Below are 6,004 nucleotides of genomic sequence, written 5' to 3'. Positions count from 1 at the left end.
ATCACAGTACTCCTCCTGCCCCCAAATAAAAAGTACTTCATGTAGAAACCCAGGCTGCTCCCTTTGGCTGACCCTTGGTCTTCCCAGGCTATTCCTGACATGCCCCCCCATCAAGCCCAGTAGGTGGATCCTGGTTGTAGAGTTTGCTGGAGTGTGGACTATATCCCAGCCTCCTTGGAAATTGTGGCACATGAGTTGATGGACCCCGCCTCTTTTGGGGCCATGAGTGTAGTGTGTGACTTGTCTGGGGGTGCTGTTTATGGCCCTGTGAATGGCAGATGTGTTTGTGGGTGGTGGGTGTGCCCAAGGAGGTGTGTTTGGGGCACCTGGCTTCCAAAAGCCAGCTCCTGAATTGGAGGCTGGGAAAGCTGCTTCCTGGCTCTCTGCCAGGAATCAGCTCCACTGGCCAGGCCTGGGTCAATCCTGTGTCCAGGACGGAGCCCTGAGCCTAACTAAGACCCATTTAGGTCCACTCCTGAGCTCAGGTCTAATGCCTGAGGAGGGAAAGGTGAAGTATCTGGGTTAGGCAGGCCAGTCCCCACAGATCTTAGGGTATTCCTATTTCATAGGCCCCTCTAAATCCAGATCTCTGGGCCAATGGACCCCTGGAGGTTTTCCCACTTCCTAGACCTGCATGTTGGCTTGAAGCCTAGATTACTTCCTCCCTGTGACCAGGAGCTGGTTAGGCTGGGTGCCCACGTGTCCCAGAGTGGCTGGGGCCCACCTTTTGGTATACCAGCTCTGCAGAACAGCTCTCCACCCAGTAATTAGGGAGCTGGGCCGGCCAGTACAGCCAGCGGGGAGTGGGTGGGCGGTACCAAAACTTGGCAGCAGTGCCAGAAACCAAGGCCAGGCCCAGAAGAAGGGGGAGGGTGCCGGAGAGCTAAAGCTGGGGTGTCTCAAAACCAGATACCGGTTAGTTCGTCCGTGCTGGGCAAACCAGTTCCCTGGTTCCCAGGCAGGCTGAGTGGCTCTGGGGCCAGCTGATCACAAGTGTCACTGTCACTATCATTGTCACTGTTGTGGCTACTGCTTTGGGGAAGCCCCTCCCTTCTACTTCTGGCTGGGCCTTGAGCTGCTCTCAGGCTCAGCTTTCCCCTGGAATCCCCATCCCCAGCAGATCTGACCCAAGCAGCCAGATCTGCACTGTGCTCTCTGCCTCTGATCCTCACTTAAGTATTACACTTTCTAGCAGCTCTCTGGGCCCCTAACCCCTCACGGAAGGTCTCTGACTCTGGTCTCCAGGATCACTGATAGCAATGCCCCTTCCAACCTCAGTGAACTCCACAGTTTGACTTAGCCCTCTGGACATTCTACCTCATTCTGCAGGTGATCCTGGACTGAAAGACTTGCAAGGAGGGACAGACACAGGGAGGGGACGCAGGGCACCATTTTGGAGCTACCTGGAGGGTGGAAGAAAGAAGTGAGGGTTTAAATAAGTCCTGGACCTGGCCAGGGAGGCAGAGAATCAGCTGTCTTCCTAGGCTGCCTCCTGGTGTCCATCATTGCACACAGAAGGCAGGAAGTGCTCAGGTCTTGCTTTCTCAAGGAAGTCCTTCCTGGACTACCCACCTCCTCTGCAGTGCTTACACGTCCATATGTCTCTCCATCAGCTCTTTGCAAGCTGCTTGATTTCTTGGTTTTTCTCTGTCTCCAATGAGCTGAGGGTATTGCCAGAGCAGATCAGTGTCTTCCATTCCCCCTGCCAAGCCCTCTCTGGTTCCAGCCCCAAAAGGTACTTGGAGAGATGTAGAAGCAGGGTGACCAGAGCCCTCCCCTGAGTAGGAAGGCTTTGAGGTGAGAGAGTGGGGAAGATAGGGAAGGCTCTAACTCTGAGCTAATTGTGGATACCTGTTCTGTGCCAAGTCTATGTCAAGCATGGAGTTCCAGAGCTAGTTACTATTCATTCTATAGGGGTGTTTGAGGGCCTCCCTCTGGGCCAGATGTCATTCTCAGGTGAGTAAGCCATACTAACAAAGTTCCCTGCCCTTTTGACATTTGTGTGTAGAGGAGGGAGACAGTGTGTGTCCATACTGTTGAAGGTTGTTCCAGATAGTGACCAGGTCCAGACAGGAGATGAAGAAGACAGAGGAGAATTCAAAAGAGCTCAGATACACTGACACAGGACAACAGAGGCCTCCATGTCATCAAACAAGTGAGCCAAACATGGAAAAAGGGAGCATGAAAATACATTTCTCTGAGACTGGAGGGATGTAGATTTTAGGGAACCTTTCTGCAAAGAGGGTGCAGGCCTCTGTAGGCAATGACATAGGATGTATGGAAGTTTGGGGCAGGTTCCAGAGAGGGTCTTGTGTGGAATTTTAGGAGGGGAACAAGGAGAATGGGAAGCAAAGCAAATCCTGGTCAGTCTGGTAAGCTGGTGCAGGATTCCCTGAGCAGTCAAAGGAAAGGGCTAAAACCAGGACCAGTTTTCTGTGTGTAAGACCTGTGCAGCACCCAGGGCCCCTACACTTGGTGTTATGCTCTGCTGTTGCCATCTTGAACTTCTTAAGAATGTTTGAACAAAAGGCCTCACATTTTCATTTTGCTCTGTGTCCTGCAAACTAGGTAGGTGGTTCTCTCTTGAATTTAGGACTTGCAAGGAGGGACAGATCAGGGAGAGAAGACAAGGCACTGTTTTGGAGCCACCTGGAGGGTGGAAGAAAGAGGTGAGGACTTAGGTGGGTCTTGAGGCTGGCTGGGGAGGCCAGAAAGGCAGCTATGGCTCCCCTTGGTTGGGCTTGTTTTTTCCTGGTTTTCATAGTGGAACCAAAGGCAGTGGCTGCATCGCCCACCACTGCCCCACCTCCACCAGCCATAGGAGATCCGTTTTTTTCTATCTCTGCCTTCTAGAACTAAGTGCAAAGAAAGGCTGCATTTCCAAGTGTGCATGTTCCACACCCCTCTATACTCCCCCTCCTGTGCTGGGGAATGAACCCAGGGCCTCACACATGCTAGGCAAGTACTTTGCCACTGAGTTACACCCCCAACCTACTAAGGTATAATTTGCACACAGGAAAATTCTTCCTTTTTAAGGTACAGTTTGGAGAGTTTTGACAAATGCAGAGTTGTATAAACAACCATATAATCAAAACATAGAATTATTACATCACCCCTCAAAATTCTCTTTTCTCCTCCTTTGTGGTCAATTTCTCCCCTACCTCCAGCCCCTGGTAACTACTGAACTGCTTTGTCAATAACTTTTTTTTTTCCTTTTTGTGAGAGATGCTTAAGCCCACCTATCTAATATATGGTATCAGAACAAAGTAGCAAGAAAAACAATAGAATATTGGTATAAAAATAAATAGGATGAGGAACCAGAAATAGATTCCATTTTGTAGAAAAAAATATGATAAAGAGATTGCAAAGGAGAGAGTAAGGAAGGAATATTTAATAGGGAGCCCTGGGTTAACTACAAAATTGTGCGTGGGGATCATACTTCGCAGCATCCTTTTGAGATAAAATGGACATTGGGTTATTATTTTATGAGTTAAATTTTAAAAATCAAATCCTAGGAAATTGGCAGAAAGCTCAACAAACTATTGCTGAATAATGGAGAGGAGCTAATGAAGCAACTTGTTTGGAAGCAACCCCATCCCCTCAACAAAAACCAAATATATACAACCCCAATGAGGAAAGAATGATAAAATCAACTTTGCAGTAAAAGTTGGTGCACAGTGAAATTAACAAGTCTGAACACAAGGAAAATCACATATTGGGGAAGACAAGACAGCCAAGGTTAAACCGCCTGATGTGAGCGGTGTTTTCAAGGTTCTTCCCAACTTTGCCCACACCCCGCTCTGTAGGGAAGGCGGCCAGGGCTCCAGAGAGGAAGTAGGGAAGCCCAGGGGCGGTCTCCAAAGCCTGTGAGGTCCTGTCAGCTCTTGCTCAGCTTAGAGGCCGCCTGGCCTCCTTGGCCCCAAGCACGGCCCCCCGCCGCTTCCGCGTGTGGGGCCAGGACCACCCAGGATCCGAGTGAGTGCACCGCCAGGCACCTCCAAGATGCTCCATCTGACGACCCCCGTGGGCATAGGGTCCCTCTCTGAACTGACTGGCTCCTCACCTGCCTGCTTCCGAAGGTTTTTGAGCCAGGGTTTCTTTTTTCTTTTTCTTTTTTTTTAATATTATTATTTTTTTTTTAAAGAGAGAGAGAATTTTTTTAATATTTATTTTTTAGTTTTCGGCGGACACAACACGCATGCCAGGCGAGCTCGCTACCACTTGAGTCACATCCCCAGCCCAAGGGTTTCTTCTTTCATATGAGAATATCCGCTTCCTCCCAGCATCTTTATGCACCTACTGGTTTCTAGCAATGATGAACACAAAGTCCAGGTCCCAATGGAGCTTTTAATCTTAAAATGTAGGGGAGGCAGGGTTAAGGGCCGGAAGATAGATCAACAAGTAAACATAATTTCAAGTGAAGGTTGTAAAGAAAACAAAGCCAGATTGTGCAAGTGATGTGCTTTATTAAGAAAACAAAACAAAACAAGATTGTGCAAGGGGTGGGGGCAGGGGGGAAGAGGAGGTGTGAAGGGTTGCAGCCCGAATGACCTGGAGTGAAATCAACCATAAAAGGGAGCAGTAAATCAGGGAAACAGAGATTGAAACTTTATTGTGGGGCTGTTTTTTGTTGAAGTCTTTGAGGTCTGACAAGAGGGTGGGAGTTCTCTAGCCCTTCCCTTCAGAAGAAGAGGGCCTGCCTGGTAAATTCAGTTCTGGCCTGGGTTTGGAGTCACCATCTTCTTTTTCTTTTCAGATACACCCTTCCTGCTTAGGACAGATGTGTAATCCTTACCCTAAGAAGGGCAACCCATGGAGGGCAGGAGGGCACATGCTGTGCCATCTTTCCTGTCCGCATAATTCCATTCTCAAATTGACTATCCTGTGGGCAGATTAAGTATGGGTTTAGGGTCTAGGAGTACAGCAGTTACTCAGAAGGCTGAAAAAGGAGGATGGAAAGTCAGAGGCCAGCCTGGACTACTCAGCAGACCCTCTCTCAAAATAAAAAATAGAAGCCTGGTATGGTAGTGCCTGTCTGTAATCCCAGCAACTCAGGAGTCTGAGGCAGGAGGATTGCTAGTTCCTGGCCAATCTCAGCAATTTAGGCCTAAGCTAAGGGGGATGTAGCTCTGTGGTAGGGTGCCCCTGGGTTCAGATTCCACTACCAAAACAAAACAAAAACAAAACAACAAACCAGCAAGGACTTTTCTTTTAAACATTACTTGTTATTACAAAAAAAAAAAAGCACGACGAAAAAAGCCTGACTTCTGAATCCCTTACATACATAGTGCTGTTTAGAGATATTTTTTTTTTTAAAGAGAGAGTGAGAGAGGAGAGAGAGTGAAAGAGAGAATTTTTTTTTTAATATTTATTTTTTAGTTCTCGGCGGACACAACATCTTTGTTGGTATGTGGTGCTGAGGATGGAACCCGGGCCGCACGCATGCCAGGCGAGCGCGCTACCGCTTGAGCCACATCCCCAGCCCTGTTTAGAGATATTTTATTATTATTATTGTAATAATTATTATTATTATTACTAGTACTACTACTACTTGTAGTTCTGGGGGCGGAACTGCAGGCTTTGCCCATGCCACACCCCCAGCGCTCTATTTCCTTTGAATTACAGGTGACAGAAAGGAGGCAGGCTTTTTTTTTTTTTTTTTTTTTTTTGCGTGGATTGGGGCTTTTGAGCCGAATCCCGCAGCACAGGAACCAAGGTGCACCTCTACCTTGTGGGCCGCCAGCCCCGCACACCCCCGCGGGCGAGCGAGTGGTTCGGTCTGATTTCTTCCCGCTAACTGGGAGGTTGGGGCCTTGTCCGAGGAACTGGGAGTTTGGGAGCGGGTTGCCAGGGCGCGACACAGGGTCTGCGACTGGCTCTTGTGGGCGCCTCTACTTTCGGCGAGGGAGGGAAGAGAAGACCTGCCGCAGGCGAGTCAGCCGGCCACCCCCCCGCCTCTGCGAAACCACGCATGGGCGAGTCCAGACACTGGGTGCAACCGTCG

This window comes from Urocitellus parryii, chromosome 1, assembly GCF_045843805.1.
Source record: "Urocitellus parryii isolate mUroPar1 chromosome 1, mUroPar1.hap1, whole genome shotgun sequence".
Taxonomy (NCBI): domain Eukaryota; kingdom Metazoa; phylum Chordata; class Mammalia; order Rodentia; family Sciuridae; genus Urocitellus; species Urocitellus parryii.
The sequence above is the reverse complement of the archived record's forward strand: the minus strand, read 5'-3'. Positions refer to the sequence as shown.